At 39.3% G+C, this 17,477-nt stretch overlaps 1 protein-coding gene across 2 annotated transcripts in view; it reads left to right on the top strand.

Annotated features, from left to right (window-relative positions):
• Positions 1–17,477, top strand: part of Nkain3 (sodium/potassium transporting ATPase interacting 3) — a 640,303-nt gene that overhangs the window by 379,443 nt on the left and 243,383 nt on the right. The window lies entirely within an intron of this gene.

Genomic DNA, 17,477 nt, shown 5'->3' with positions numbered 1-17,477 from the left:
TGGGGGTAAGCCATGCAACAGCAGTTACACAAAATTCTGTCAAAAAGCTACTAGCTGTTCTGGAACTTGACATACATGGAAAAAGCATAGAGCTGAACAGATTTATGCAGGTGTTTATAAACTGGGATAATTTTGCACCAGTCACTGTGCCAGCTTGTGAGGAAGGCAGTTATAAACAGGTCAGATAGAGAGCTAATCCCTAGATGAAAAGGTACTTTATCAGCAAGCCTGACTGAGTGCTTTTGGTGGTATGGGGGCAAATGGAACAGGTGCAGTGGCTGCTGTGACAGGATCCATTGACCTGAGGTGAAAAGGAGAGGGGACTTGGTTGGCCTTTCTAGGAAGTTATGTATATAAGTGAAGCTAAATTTAATAGCTAAGAAGGAAAGATAAAACTTTGAGACAGAGGAAATGAGGTGTTTAAAGACTCACTCGTGGAACAGAAAAAGGATGTATAAGGAAATTAAGCTCAACTCAGCCTTAAGTCTTAATCCCTTGAATCAAGTGGGGCAAGAAGCAAACCTGGGGATAAAATTATGGGCCAAGATGTATAATGCACACTACACTGAGTTGAGGGGTGTTTATCAAAAGTGGAAATCAGTAGACAATGGTCAGTGTAATTCTACTAAAAATCCACGTAAGACAAAATCAATAATAAAGTACATTAAGATTGCTCTTCCAAAGGGATACCCTATGCAGAATGAACTGAGGGCTGCAGAGGTTCACAGGGTGGCTAGCAACAGTAGTGGCTGTGGGGAGGAAATGGAGTTTGTGAGGTGAACATAGACGTAACATTTTCAAGGTTTACTGAGAAAATGGATGAGCAGAGTGGAAGTAAGAGAATGAATTAAGATCATTTTCAGGTTTCTAGTTTAGGCAACTTGTTCATGGTGACATCAGTTACTAAGAAAAATAAGTAAGACCACAGTTATTTGGTTTATCTTGTGGATGCATGAGACAAGTTGGAGAATATTGGGTTGAACATACCTATAAGTCCTCTGCATGGTAATATCTTGATCTCAGAGAAGAAGGCAGGTTGGAAACAGATTTCTTGAAGTCATCAGATCACAGTTAACAACCAGTAATTGATGTATGGGTGTGGGATAAGACAGGTAACCTAGATGGAATCATAAGGGTATCATAGGTGCTATAAGCAGTGAAAACATGGTCCTGGATCTCAGCCAACATTCCTCATAAAGCAAAGCTACATCTTTACAATTCATGGGGTGGAGAACAGTAAGGATATATATATATATATATATATATATATATATATATATATATATATCAGAACAGTAAGGATAAGTTATAGTAAAAGCTGGAGTGACTTGAAGAGGCAGGAGCTGGTCTCCAGTGATGTACTGCCAAGCCATCTTCACAGGAAGTGTAGGCAGCTTTTAGTGTTATGAGGTTTCCTCATGGTTCTCATTGATGACTATACAGAACTGCTTCTTGGTGGGCCATCCTGTGGAAATGTGTATATTCACTCACCTTCTGCTATCTTCAATTTGCTGCCTTCTAATGAGCACATTTTTGCTGTCATGTCCTCTAGAGCTTAGCCCTTCCAGACAGCCATTTGGAGAACACAGAACTTCCCTGGATCCAGTCTAACGGGGCCTGGGAGCTAGGGATTGAAGTGTCTTTCTTCCAGTGGGCATGATAAAGGCTGTGCTTAGTCAGTAGCTCCTGGTAGAAGAGAAGGTGGCAGTAATGTGAATAGAACATTCATGACAGCATCTTCTAAAGGCAACTAATAGAATTCCTAAGAGTAAGAACTCCTTCCAGAAAGGCATTCTTCCCAACTTTCCACAATTACCACCAACAGCAAACCATGGAAGATGGTTTTCAGTTGGTCATCTCTCAAAGTTAAGAAAAATGAAATAGAGATATTTTGTATACCTGATCACATACAACATGCTGAGCACAGACACTGAGTTCTGCACTTTGGAATATCATTACATAAGGGCCAACACCTGGTGTATGTCAGATGGATGCCTGTGGTCAGACATCTGTCTTTTCTTTGCTTATTTGTCTCATTATTTCCTGGAAGAGGTGAAAATGGAAGTCATTATCAATGTTGGTGACACATTCCTGGCATGTTTCTAAGTGTAGTAAAAACACTACTGGACTTGTTATACAAGTAACACATAATTTTATATTGACCAAAGCAATGTTTTCTTTACATAAAAATATACATCTATACTTCAAAAAAATTTGCAACAGAAATACTTTAACCTTTTGCATGAATCATAAATGAGCATTTCAAATTAAACATATCTTCATTTGAATATAATTTTAATTGCCCACCAGCTCCTGGAAATATTAAGAAAATTTTCCAAATATAAAGCAATGAATTTTCTATATATATTTGCTATATATATTTTCCCTTCAGGAGAAACAAGATTTCCAAAATATTTTTAAGATCATGATTACATCATTCCCCCTTCCTGTCTTCCCTCTAAGCCCTACCCTAATTATACCCCCACTCAGGTTTATTCTTCATTGTTTGTAGTTCTTTGTCTAGAGTTGGGGTCTCATGAGCTTTCCCCATTCCATATTAACATATCTGCTGGCCTCCTTCTTATTAAGCTCCTGTTTAGGCAGCCATGTTGGTGAGATTTTTGTGGGCATATATTCTTTGACATTTGGAAGAAACACAATCCCACAGCTACTCCCTGCAACTCTAGATCCGACATTATTTTACTTTTTTTTTTTAGAATAACATTCCCTGCTTTTTTTCCCTTCTAATTCATGATTGAATTGTTATTCACATTTTATATTCATATATGCATGATGAAGGGGTTCCACAGCCTTTTAAAAAGCAGCTCTTTATGGTGTAAACTGCTCAAGAGAAACACCCAAGGAATCAGAGGAGGAACAGTTGTCACCTCTCATAGAGCAATTTGCATAATTCTGTAGTAATCATTCTCTTTAATCTTATTGGTAAATAATTGACCACAGGGGTGTCTTAGTCTATTCAGGTTGCTATAGTAAAATATCATGAACTTAGAGACTTACACAGAGAAGACATTTATTTCTCATAGCCATGGTAGTTGAGAAGCCCAGGACCAAGATACACCTGTGTCAAGTGACCTCCCAAAGTCTCCACCTCCTAAACTATCATCAGGATGGGTTTGAAATTTCAACATAAATTTGGGCTACAAGGGAGAAGAGGCCCAAATATTCAGACTGGAAACTTGGGAAGCATATGCTTGACACATTTTATGGCAGGTCAATATTGTCATTTAATGATTTGGAATTATTTCATACATCATGTCTAAAAGACAATGTTGCAAAGTCTTAAAATTAAAAATTAATAAGAAAATTATTTCCTATTTAAAATATAGACCAAGCCTGATTATCAGTCTAGCAGAGGTGTACTAAAAACATTTTCAAACACAGATCTTCTGAAATTTATCACACACATTCACATACACTGACACAAAGGAGGTTTGTGACATCAAATAAGCAAGAGGAAGTCAAGAGAAATAGGAAGCAGAAGCTGTCAAACAGAAGGTTAAGTAACAAGCATATTCACAGATACAAAGAAATGAGATTCCAGGAGAATTGCTATGCTTAGGCAAGGTCCAAATGAGAGAAGGATGAAAGTACATAGTCAAGCAAAGCAAGGATGTCATATCCAACTCTGTAATTCAGATACAGTCCAAAGCAAAAACAAGATGCTAGTGTTTGGGGTAGGAAAAGACAATTAGTATCCCTATAAAAGGATATGGAGCCAAAGGTCTGATGACCAGACATTCATAGATTCTATAAAAACATGGCATAATGAGCCTGAGAGGGGCCCCCCTCTTCCTCCACTTCAAGAGCAAGCCCTGATGCCTCTGATATATTTTACATAGAGAGGGCTGAATGGCAGAATGTCAATAGAACCCAGGAGACATATTAGGGAGGAGAAAAACAAGTCCAGAGGGGAAAGGATGGTAGAGCAGAAGAGCTAGGGGAAATGATAACACTAAGACTGTTTGAAAGGCCACCTGGAAGTGTGTGTGCATGTCTGTGTGTGTGTGAGTGTGTGTGTGTATGTGTGTGTGCATGTCTGTGTGTGTGCATGTCTGTGTGTGTGTCTGTGAGTGTGTGTGTCTATCTGTGTGTGTGTCTCTGTGAGTGTGTGTGTCTGTGTGAGTATGTGTGTCTCTGTCTGTGTGTGTGTGTGTGTGTGTCTGTGAGTGTGTGTGTGTGTGTGTGTGCGTGTGTATGTGTTTATATGGAAGGATTTAAATAAAGTTACCCAAAATAGGAAATAATGTTCTTCTCAAAAGCAGATGGTCAAATAAAAAGCCCAGCAGGCTTGGTTGGTGTTATGTGACAGACTTTTCCTAGGGAGATGTGGCACACACATGCACACACACACACACACACAATTAGACCAAAATAGTGATTTCATCTGTATCCAATTGGGAAACTATGAGTTTTACCATGGTTACTTACAGGGATGTGGTTGGTTACTGATAGAAGCTGAAATGACTGATAACTGAAAGCCAGCCACATGAACACAGCTCTCCACTGCATGGATGACAGCTCACTCAAGCTAGAAATTGAGCATAGTGCACAGCCTAGAGTTAACATGTTGGAGAACATTCTTTCCGTTTTCCAGGTTGCTCAGTTGGCCTAACATGCCTTCAGGCAGGTCAGCTGTTCTCTGCTTCTTTGAGGTTGTTTGGCTGTCTTATCTGATAGTGAGTTTCAGTATTATTAGCTGTGTATACACTCTTAAGGTGAGAGGGACCAAGTGAATTTGGTCAGTTTCAGGAACTTTCATAAGGTATTTGAATTACTTGCTCCGTGTCTTAACAGAACTTCCCTGTATGATGGAATGTTTCACCTCCCACTTAGAACATCCTGTTGATTCACCACCTCTAAATAGTCTATCCTAAAATGTCCTTTCTTTCACTTTTATAATATTTGTCTTAAGTAATTTTTCTTCACAATGGAAGGCTTTAACCTTAGAAGAAACTGTTATACAACAGTCGACAACCAGGAATTGATGGTAAGACAATGTTGCTGAAGACACTATACATTTTGGTCATATGACATGGTGACCATGATGTTCCTCCCTGCAGAGGAAGAAGAGTCATCAGCAGTGTTACCCATTTGTGAACTCTGAGAACTGCTATAATGACTGCCATGGAAGGTATGTCTATAGGTGAAACTGTGGCAGAAACATTATGGCTGTATCCAAATGCTTTTGAGTGGATTTAATGTCCATTCCACATGCAGAAATATATGTCTGGTACTGTGTATCTGGCTATGAAACTGTGGCTGGGAAGTTCATAGGCCACAAGGATGAAGCTACTACTCTTTTGCTAAATTTGTATGGTATCAAACTGCCCTCTAAATTCTTATTTCTATGCCTGTAGGTTAGTGCAGATCTCAGATATTATCAGAGAGGTTTGTGCAGTGGACAGTGGTTAACATTCATTTGGGATCCAAATGAGATTTCTTACAGGCAGCAGAATGTGTGATTTGTCATTTGGGAGGGAGAGAAATATGTATTTTTGGCATCCTAAACAAAGTGAGTAGAAAAGAGACCACCTATGAAGGAAGGATAAAGTAAGAACAAAGTTTGCTCCTGAGCAAACTCTTGCTATAAGCACTGAAAAACCGGAGCTTTGGGAGCATTGGGATGGAGGTCACATAATCACATTTCTTTTAAATATACAAATAAAGTCAAACAAAATTCCTTTCCTGTGGAAAAATTCCAAGTTCCTTTCTCCTAATAAGGTCAGAGTGATAGCTCCAGAGAAGTCTAGGGAGAAGGTGGCAACAAAGAGGAGATCTGGAGATACCTTCTTTGAACAATGGCCTGGCCATCTCAGAAGCAACAGGCTGCTTGGCTGTCACTGACAATGCAACTAGACCTGTATGTCATTGGCTTTCCTGGCTTCTATGACCACGGCCATTATGCCATTCCCTTTATACTCTTTTCCAATTCAGATAATCTCACTCAGTACCGAATTCTAATATCAACCATAAGGATTGGGACATTGGATTTTAAGCTGGAGAATAATTGCAGTGGCTTCTGAAACCCCGATGGCTGTGATTCCATGTATCAAGAAACATTCAGCAAATTAAGATTGATAAACAATTGCATAAAATTATGAAATCCCGTTTGGAGTTCTTTGGTAGCTTTAGGCAACGAGTGTCCCAAATTAGGGCCTCACTTTGTAAACTGTAATTATATTTTTGATTTATGTTTCTAAACCCTGAGTTATTTCATCCTTCTAACTTGTGAATTTGAATGAATTCATTTATGGTTGCTCTGTGTCTAGGCCCAGTCAGCCCATAGTCCCCACACTAAGCAGAACCCTCATTCTCCCAATAGCTCTTCTGCTGCTTCACATCCATGCTTTGTTCTTGTTGTAAAGGAAAGCCTGTGCTTGTGCTCTGCAATTCTGAGGTTGCCTCCAGCTAAGACTGTTCAGGGGAGATAAAGAAACCAATAAACAAGACAAGAAAAGGGAAGTGGCCAGTAACTCCACGTGTTAGCAAATAATTCAAGATTTTATTAAAAATTAGCTTTGGTGAAATGAATCCCTTTAAAATGCAAAGTTCTTCTGTGTTTTTTAATTCAAACTTCAGAAAGATCAATTTCCAGTAAAGGAGGCTGAATTAGTTCTTCCTGTTTACAACTGCCTTCAGTTTAGCTGTGCTGTCTGTACTGGAACAACAACAACAAAACAAAGCTGAATAATTTCATCTTTTGTATGTTTGAACACCAGACTCTATTTGGACATATTTTTTCCTTCAAAGTAGCTACCAAAGCACATTTCAGATTTGCTGTTATTTATTACCTTATCCGGACAATCTTGTAAATTTTTCATAAGCACACAATGAAATCGCTCAAAATGTCAGAATCTATTAGAAATTGCAATAATGCATGATTACATTTATTCAATAATATTCACTTGAGTGGATTGGCTAGTCAATATTCTACACTTAATTACATCCATTTGGATCCATTTTACATAGTACTATACAAAAGGCAAATTACATCCTGCTGGAAGCCTACTGCCAATGTCTGTAACAGGAAACCAGACTCTCACAAATAATGTCACTTTTTGCCATCTTTCATATTCAAAGTGTATTCTGCCATTCTCTTAATTTCTCCTATAACTACAAATCAGAAAAAAATAGACTAAGACTGTGTGACTTACCACATGTGTTATCAATCCCAGAACACCAATAAGGCAAAGTCTGTCTTGCTCATCGTTTTACTCTCTGAAACTTAAATGCTATTGATTACACATCATGCTTGCTAAATGTGGAATCCATGGCATTCTATAAAATTTGCCTTAGTGACAACTTAGCAGAAAGAATCCTTACCTGGGATTGGTGGCCCTTTGAGCAAAAGCAAACAGCTTTTGTTCAATCCTGAGTAACCTTGCTGTGGAAAATGGGAATAAATCACCTGTCATGTGTTCTCCATAAACACTAAGTGGAGCATATAAGGAAAGCTCTGTACACATCCACACGACAAAAAATTACATGAGGGAAAGCAACAGCTGTAATAGTCAGACCTCTGTGTTTACCTCTGCACTCTATGTGTCTCTGTTTCTCTTGGGTTTTTAATCATTTGCTTCAATTAGGGCATCTGAGGTGTGAAACATCCTAAGCACTTCTGCTTACTTTTAGAATTACTCACAAATCTTGAGATCTTGCTCTGAAGGTTTAGAACTATTTACAGCCTGGCTTTGGGGAAAACATATGATCATCTTAGTTTTCTCAATCCTTGGAGATGCTTTCTCAGCCCTCTGTCAACTGTGAGGGTAGCATCAAAAACACACCATTCTGTCCCTCAGTAAAAATTCAATTTTCTAATAAGGGCTCAGGGTAAGATTCTTCATTCCCCTTTGGAAATTTTTATTTTGATTACCTGTTGGCAAAAATTAGTTTATCATTGGGAAATTGTGCAGTAATTGTTCATAATTATCGTTGATCACTGTCCATTATATAATATATAAATGAGGCTTATCCATTCATAATTATGGCTCACTTTTTAATAAATATGTATTATACCATGAAGATATTGAGTCTTTAAAATAAGTACAGAATTTATGGCTTTCCTTGTACTTGGTGATTTATCATTAATGAATAAAACAGTTTTAAAATACTGTTGAAATAATTTATTTGTTTCCTAGCCTGTGTATTTGTTGGTTTGGTTAATAATTTCATCCCTGCTTATCAGTTGGTGGGAAACTACTCCTGTGCCTTGTACCTTTAGGATGTGAAGTATTACCTACTCATTTCTCTCCCTTACGCCTGCAGGCTACACTGTAATTCTCACCCGTCCTACTTTGCTCTGGACAGAGTGTTTTGCATATTTACACAGCAGTATATATCTGGAGTGTAGAGATTATTCAAGGCCATTAAAATAGAGCCGTGATGAGGAGGAAGGAGTGATAAGGGTGAGAGGTCCAACCCAGTGGAAGAGCACCTTCTTCCATGTGGAAAGTCATAATCTGGCATGCTTCAAGTGTCCACTCCTCAGTGAGTAATTGCTTTTACGGCTATAGAATTTCTTTGCTGATAGCGTGACTATCCTAAGACCACAAAGCTAAATTCCCACCACAGACCATAGGCGACCTGAAGGACTCTTATTCCACTTCATTTTTCCTGTCCACCAAGCTGGCCTCCAAACGTCATTTACTCAAGTCTGTCTCTCCCATTCCCTGAGGAGCAGCAATAAAGACCCGCCTTCCCTCAGTCTCTTATGTCAAGAAAAGTGCGATGAAGGAGCCTTGGATTCAGAGCCCAGCTCTGGCTCTTGCCAGTTTTAAGATTATTCTTTAAAGTTAGTGATGTTTATCAAAAAGTGATAATATATAAGAAATACTGAATTCTCTGTTTTCTTGGGGGGGGGTGTTTGCTTGTTTGTATGTTTAGTAGACTGTTATGGATAGCACACAATGCCTTTGTTTTTAATGTCATTATAACAGAGAAGGGGGTACACATAAAATTCAGCTTCTCTAGCAAGGTTCATCCCACAAAATGGAAGTAACCAGCCAGTGTCTGTCTCTTCTAGTCCAATCAGGTATGTGTGCTGTGTTCTCCTCAGGGGAGATGGAGATGTTTGTCCACACATTGTGCTGCATCCTCCCTGGCTAGCTGAACAGCTCATCATGAGGCCTGACTGCTAATCTGAAATGAAACCTTTCCTGAGATCACATCAAGGTTTAAGAGGCAATGGGATTTCCTAGACTGAAAACTGAAGCAGATTCCTCCTCATTCTGAGAGCTGATCTTTCTGCCACCTGGGTCCAGGCCTTATTTAGTAACTGACCTTGGGCAAACCACTTTCTTCCTCTTCTTTCTATTAAAGGAAAATAATTGATCTTGTGGCCAAACCTCACAAAGATGTAATGAAGATGAGTGGGATACGATTAAATCAGCAGCAAAAGAGAACTCCACAGAGCACATAATTAGTTCTGTAATCTATAATTAAGTCTGGATAGTACAGAGGTATGTGCATTAGAAGTTATTATTCAAGAACTAAACCTTATTTTTCCCTGTCTAAGAAGAGTAAAGAATTCAGCTATACTGCAATTCACATCAGTATAGACGGTGACTTGGGAAATCCCACCGGATTGTGTTACAGAAGGCATTATACATATGGTGATCTTAACATATGTATGTATGTATAGGTACTGATGAAGTGATTAAAAGTCATCCAGCAGCGAGAGACTTAATGTAGACAGACTGGTTTTGAACAGCAAAGAAAAAGTCTGAGGATCCATATTATCAAGATTCCATATGTGTTTTCCATGTCTACAAAACTTTAACTTAAACAAGAGATGAATAGAAGCAGATCCTGAGCAGCTGAAAAAACTGATGCATTGACTGTGTATCCACCAGACCAGTCCACTGGTCTTCCTGGGGTACCAGGGGACTTCCAGCTCTTATTGCCAAGCCCTAGATGATTCAGCCTGCAGAATAGCTGCAGTAAAGAGATTTTTCTACACAAAGGATCTCTGAGAGTTTTTAATGCATTTTCAGATATTGGTAAGAGCAGTGCGGGGATTACTATAGAAGTACATGATGTTCAGTTAGTACAACACTTGGGTGACATATGTGCAATTCTTTCTGGGTAGATAGATCTACTGTCTAGATAAGCTCCTGCTTTGGCCTCTCTCTTTCCTCTTTCACTAGCTAAGCACTCTAGGCCACTGTGACTGTGAGAACACTGATATCCTTGCAGGTGTGAGCTACATGCGCCACTGAGCTCCCCACTTGCCTTACAGACTCTTGAACATCACATCAACTGTTGGTGATTTTACTACACTGGGTTCATTAAAATATAAGTGTTTCCTCTTTTTATTTTCTGTGTGATACATCCTCCTCAACCAGGCATTCCTTCACTGGACCAGAAACAATGAGGAAATGATGTATACTTAGTCACCCCCCTGCTTGTCTTGGGTCAGACAATTTCTGCAGGGCTATGGTCAAAGGATGAAGCTTCTCCTTCTAAAAGAGCCATTCCTCCCTTCGTGTACCTTCCTTCTTTCTTCAGTGGTCGCTGGATGGAGGGAAAACTTCCTCCTAGTAAGAAGCATGCAACAGGTCCTATCTCTTTTGAGGTCTTTGGTCCATGTTTCTTGCAAATGAAGCATGTTGGTTTTTATTCTCCTTTGTCTGAATGCTGGTGGGCCCAGCATTCTTGAAGTCCTGCCTATATTCCTGGGCAAGTGCTGGTTGTTGTCACCCTCATCCCAGATCAATGCCCATAGAGAACTAAAAATCTCTGAGTGCTGAATAGGCTCTTCTCGAGTTCAAAATAATATATTTTACCCATCGGAAGCTTTCTGAGTCAGAAGAGTCAAGACCAACCTTGACCCTGTGGTCATTTAGTCATTGCAAAAGGTTCTCCAAACTTTCCATCTCTCACAACCACTGGTTCTTCCTGCATAAAAACAACAAGCCACCATGTCACTCATGGTATCTGCCAAGTCACAGCATTGTTTCTTGGCCTCCCCAAGACAGTTCAAAGAAGTCGAGGACCAACATCCATGTAATTCTTGTTGAGTTGAAAATTGCTCTTTTTTTCTATGTGTTGATTCTTTACCTACTGATATAATGTGAAAACCAAGTGCTTTATAATGAAAAGAGGACTTTTCATTTTGGCCAGCTGCATTTTATAAAGGTCTTGTCCTGATTTACCTTATAGAAGAAAGTAGGAAGGCAGCAAATGTGTGCAGAAACAACTAAACACAAAAAGACTTGCTTTATGACAGGCTAATAAGGCAAGCACTCCAGTTCCTTGGAAGTGAGAACTCACTTAATAATGAGGGAAAACTTAACCCTCACTTAAAAGTGAGAGAAAACTTAACCCCTTTATGTATGCTATGGCTGAATGATGCAGACACCTCTAACTGGGCCCACCTCCCAACCATTCCATTAAAGAATTCAACCATGTCATTAATTTTGGTGGAAACCAATCATAATCCAACCAAAGCATTCTCTGTTTTTCAGATGTAGCTAAAAATTTATGCCCTGTGCCACTTATAATCTAGTAAATTACTCCAAAATTATTTATGACACCTTTTATGAGTTACTCAATAGTTGGTTCATATATTCATTAAGAATTCTTTGGGCAAAACACTTGAGAAAACAGTATACCAATGTATTAGCGAGATCATTCAATGGTGAGTAAACATCATCTGTTTCTATTATACAATGTAAGAGAAACACACTTATAAAACACACATCTACTACAGACAAGTGAGTACTGTATCGGCTATATAATTTAACTCATATAGAGATTCAGAACTATGGCTATTCATTCTCACTTGGAATATTCAAAAAGGCTTTACATGGAATATAGAATTGAGGATGAATCATTGAATGTGAGCAAAGATAAGATTACATTGTGTTTCAATGTGAATAAGCAAAGTCGAAATAATGAAGAAAGCAAATTAGGACCTAGAACGTGAAGTCATACAGGGTGAAGTACCCATGTGTAGCTCCAACAAAAGATGATTTCATACAGCAAAGAAAGGATAAAATTGGGAAATCTTGTACTGGCAGCCTATAAATATCATAATGAACTTTGAGTTTCTTTAAATGGCAACTTTGAAGACTGACCTGTGGTTTAGCAAACAGAGTATCAACATGACAGTAACTACCTCAGAAAGGCAGTAAGTTATGAGAGACTAGGACAGGCAAAAAAAAAATGAAAATGAGGAGATACTTAAGAAACATTACTGTAGTTTGGTAAGCAGTTGAATGAATGTCTAGAATGTCCAGATGATTTCTAGCTGGAATTTCTATGGGGTCCATGTGCTTGGGCAAAGAGGTATGGCATGTTGCTCAAATGTAACCAACTGAACTCCTGCCTGGATTCCCTCCCAATGCCAGATGCTATGGCTCCTATGCATTGGCTAACCCAGCCCTAAAAGTTTTAAGACTATCCACTATTCACCTTGATGCCAGGATAATAAAATCAGAACTCGAGTAATTTCATCTTGTTCTCTACTGGTGCTGTATATATTACCTTCAGACTTTCCCCATAGAGAAAACAATTACCAGTGCATGAATACAATCAACTATGTAAAGTAGAAGTGTTTCCTACCAGATACTCCTGTGTGAGCATTTGCTGATTGGATGCATTTAAGTTAATTAAGCAAGAGGATGTGAGTTACATGAGATGTACTGGTGGTCTAAAAACAAAAATATAGCCGAGGGTAACAATACTATCCTGTCTTACATTTTCAGTGTCTTCATTCAATACCTGGACATATACCTGAGGTCACATATTGAACTTAAAGTTTCTTTAAATGGCCACTTTCAAGGAGAGTGGCCTATAATTTAGTAAACAGTAAAGAATCACTGAATAGAATATTAGTTTCATTTCCTGTTATAGTGATGGGGTCACCCATTTCTTCTTTAAGGTCAATCTCTTTGTTGTCTGAATTATCCTCATGGGTCATTTGTTTCCTGGTTAGAAGTTTAAAGATTACAGCCTCCCAATTCTGAATCACTGGATAATCTTCTCTACTGGAGCATTTTGGTTAACATACATTAAAATAAATTGCTCCATCTAAGAAGCAAGTATTTCCAAACTCTCCAATTTAAAATCCATGCAGTGCCCATTTCTCCATTCATTATTAGAGAATGCTGATACTTACTGACTGATATACTATACTATACTTCTTACCTCACTCAAATCAACTCTATTTTCCTCCTCTCCTCAGAAACTTATCTTGCCATGGCCTTAAAGGAAAAGGGACACTCATGAAGTCTGTCTCAATTTCTCTGGCCTCTCATCTATTCTTATGACTTACTCCTCTTTCTTTCTTGCTCCGTTTCTCCATGAAGCTCTAGGCTCTTAACCTCTCTCCAACATTCCAAGTCACTGTCAGAATACTGTGATGAGACATTTCTCTCTATCAGCCTTTCTCAGGCAAAGTTCCCAAGAGCATAAACAGCTAAGGTTCAAAGGAATCTGGGGATGTAATTTCCTGTCCATCTGGCATGGTTGGAAGGTGGTTTTAGGGGGTTCACTTGTAAATGTCAGTGTTGGCTGAAGCTCAGGTCTTATCCCTTGCTCCTAAATAACTAACTTTGTAATGCAGATGATCTTGTGCTGGTGACACCCTACAAATCTTCTCATAACCCACTATGTCTACCAGATTCCAGTGACTTTTGTAATTTCTATGTGAGCTACTTTATTGTTGTTGTTGCTGTTGCTGCTGCTGCTGCTGCTGGGGTGTGTGTGTGTGTGTGTGTGTGTGTGTGTGTGTGTGTGTGTGTGTATAAGACAGACAGGTATCTTTGTGTCAGGAATGTGCATTCTGCAGTGCATGTATGGGGGAGATGTGAAAGTCAGAGGTAACACTTGGGCATCAGTTCTCTCTCTCTCTGCCATGGGTTTTGTGATCAAACTCCGTGAAGCTTTGCTCCATATGTTTCTTTCTGAAAAGAGTTATTTCTTCCTATCTATCTTTCTCAGACAAAGTTCCCTAGAACACAAACCCCCAAAACCCAAAGGAGTCCAGGAATCCATCATTCCCTGTCCACATGGAGTGGTTGATAAGCAGCATCTTTGGTAGGGATGATAAGATAAGGGACCCTGGAATATTTTTATCGTATTGTGGTAGGCTGGAGAGACGGCTTTGTGGTTAAAACATTTGGATCTTAAGAGGGAGGACTGGAGATTGGATCCCTAGGTGCTGAGATGCCATGCCTCCCTCCCTGCCTCAACCCCACCCTGACTAATTTGAACACTCACAACGCAGAGAAGCCAGATCCCCAGAGCTAGCTGGTAAGTCAACTAGCAGTGCTGTCAAGCTGTGGGTCCAATTTAGAGATGCTATCTCAATATATAAATAGAGAATGATCAAAGAAGACACATAAATATCAACCAGGGGCCTCTGTAGGAGCACATACATGATCATGTGCATCTTCACACACACGCATGCACCTACACGCATGTACACTACACACAAACACAAATGTACATCAATTTCAAAACTGAATATTATTACTTAGTGCCTTTTAGACTTCTTTTATTAGTTTATAAATTATCACTTAAAGAAGTGTGTGTCATTATATTATTTTCATCATCTTCTTCTGCTTCATCCGCTTCCACCACTCCCCTCTCCCATCCCAAGTCCTCCCACCCATTTGTCTCCCGGTCTCCTACCTTTCCCATGAATTCCCTTACATATGTTTCCACCTCTCCTCCTCTTCTTATCACACATTCTTCTTTTAAGTTTTGTGACCTATACTTACAGAATTCATACATGTATGTGGAGACATCCATAAAAGTTAAAATCCAGGGTGGTTCTGGGAAAGAAAACATGCAGTATTTGTATTTTGGATCTGAGTTACTTCACTTTTATCCATTTTCCTGAAATTGTCCTGATTTGAGTTTTCTCTGCAGCTATGTAAAGTTCCATTGTGTATACAGACCTCATTTTCTTTCTTTTTTTATTATTTAAGTTAGAAATAATCTTATCTTACATATCAATTCCAGTTCCATCTCCCTCCTATCCACCCAACTCCCCCATCCTACCCCCCATCCACTCCCCAGGGAGAGTGAGGCCTTCCATGGGGATCAATAAAGTCTGTCGCATCATTTGGGGCAGAACCTAGACCCTCCCCTTGTATCTAAGCTGAGAGAGTATCCATCCATAGAGAATGGGCACCCAAAGTCCACTTGTGCACGAGGGAAAAATACTGGTCCCACTGCCAGAGGTCCCAGGCTTCCTAAATAACAACACATTCGGTCCTATTCTGGTTTCTCAGTTATCAGTCTGGGGTCCATGAGCTCCCCCTTGTTCAGGTCAGCTGTTTCTGTGGGTTTCTCCAGCCTGGTCTTGACTCCTTCGCTCATCACTCCTGCCTCTATACAACTGGATTCTAGGAGTCAGGATCAGTGCTTAAGCTGGGACCAAATTTTCTTGATGCAGTAATGTGTCCTTACTTTATGCAGGCATGGGGGTTGGCTCTGTTCCTTAGCTTTTATGAGTAGTGTAGCAATCATTGTGGATGTACAACTGTGGAAACATTTGGAGTCTTTTTGTGCATGAGTGAGGTCAGCACTGGCAGTACCTAGAAGCATGTTGGAGATGCAGAATTCTGAGGCCTGCCTCAAAACTGAGTCAGATCAGAATGTTAACAAGATTGCAAGGAAATTTACATGCACAAGTAGGTTTGACCTGTTTTGGAATAAAACACTTCAAATTTCTTTTTATTCTGCTGTGTGAGATATGTGTGTATACATGTTGTGTGTACACGTGTGTGTAGGTGTGTTTATGAGCACATGTGTACATGGGCCTGTGGGAAACAAAGGTAAATATTGGGTGTCTTCCTCAGTCACTGTCAACTGTATTTTTTTCAGCTAGGATCTCTTGATGAACCTAGAGCTTGTGGATTCAGCTAGAGTTACTGGCCAGTGAGTATTGGGGATCTGCACTCCACTGTGCTGCAATCTGGACTTTTATTTCAATGCTCGGGATCCAAACAAGATATACATGTTTGCCTGACAAGCACTTTTACTGACTGAGTCATCTCTCTAGCACAAAACATTTCAATCATAATACCATTGAAAAGATTAGTTTATTTTTCCTTTGTTCCTCCTTAATATCATTAGAGATTCTTAGCTAAATTTCCTATCTAGAAGACTGAAGCGCCCTTATCACTTACCAGTTATTCATAGCCTATCAACTAGTCGTTAGATCAAAGGTGTTGGTGTAAAGAAAATGTAACAGTATTTCATGTCTCTCATTGCACAAGCCCTTCAACATCTACCCTATCACTACTGATTTCCTCCAGGGTTGATTCAATTAATGGAGATTTTATATGACGAGAATTTCAATTTGAACCATCTCCCTGTACAGTGTCCTCACAAACACTAACCATTACTCTTGCCCTCCTAACACTGTCTCAGAAATTTTCCAACTTCTCTCATTCTTCCATTGGGTGTATTTCATCAAGTGACTTTATGCTTACTGTACAATCATGCCAGAATGCATAATTGTGACTACAGGACAAAAGAACAAGCAATACCAAGGACACTCATTTCAAAGTTATTACAGTGACCACAGGGCTTTAGAGTCTATTCACCTTTCTTCTCCTTGGCTCAGTTCATTAGAATGGCACTGCCTTTGTATCCATTCATCTGGACCCTGACATGGTGAGTGCTATATTGTGATAGATAGGACTGTCAGAAACCTACTGAGTGTTTAGATATTGCATTAGTGTATTACCTTTACAAATAGCTCTCCTGCAGGAAAATGTGATTGCCTTTTATTGTGTGTGTTCTGCATGATAAGGGGATCACTAACTAAGGAGTCACTTTCTCTGAAAAACAAAAGTGGGTTTGTCCTTTCTTCTTCCTACAACATTATTCTGCTGAACTATGATGGAAGCAAACTGTCAATCTTTGTGTGTACAACAAATTTTCATCTAAGAATCAAGTGTATGTTTTCGAGCTAAACTTAGATAATCCAAACTAGGTAAGTTAATACTTGGAATAAATCCCATACCATGAACAACAGCAAAAATAACTGCTGTTGAGGAGAGACAGAGTGAACATGTGAAAACACCATCCTGCATTTCTTTCTCAGGGGGTCCCTTATCTTTTTAAAAGGGCATGGCCTTGCTGTGTGAAGAGTTTCTCACCACAGACATTGCTTTTGAGAAATGCCTATACACACTCATTTTACATTTTCAGACACAACACAGAAACCAGTTGCTATACCACTGATACAGGAAAGTCAGGATATGTGTTTGGGATTCTTGATCTCACCGATAAAAGAATTGAAGGTCAAGGGCAAGTCTATTAGTGTTTAAAAAAAGAAAATTTGAGCAGGTAAGCTTTAAAAGTAAGTGATTACCTGAAAGAAAATGAAAGAGAGAAGGGAAAAAGCCATGTTATCTAAGCTGACACATATCAGACACATGGTAGACAAGCAAGCACATGGCAGGGGAATGGAAGTGAAGGCTTTAGAGAAAATG

Source organism: Phodopus roborovskii, unplaced genomic scaffold (assembly GCF_943737965.1).
Source record: "Phodopus roborovskii unplaced genomic scaffold, PHOROB, whole genome shotgun sequence".
Classification (NCBI taxonomy): Eukaryota; Metazoa; Chordata; class Mammalia; order Rodentia; family Cricetidae; genus Phodopus; species Phodopus roborovskii.
The sequence above is the reverse complement of the archived record's forward strand: the minus strand, read 5'-3'. Positions and strand labels throughout refer to the sequence as shown.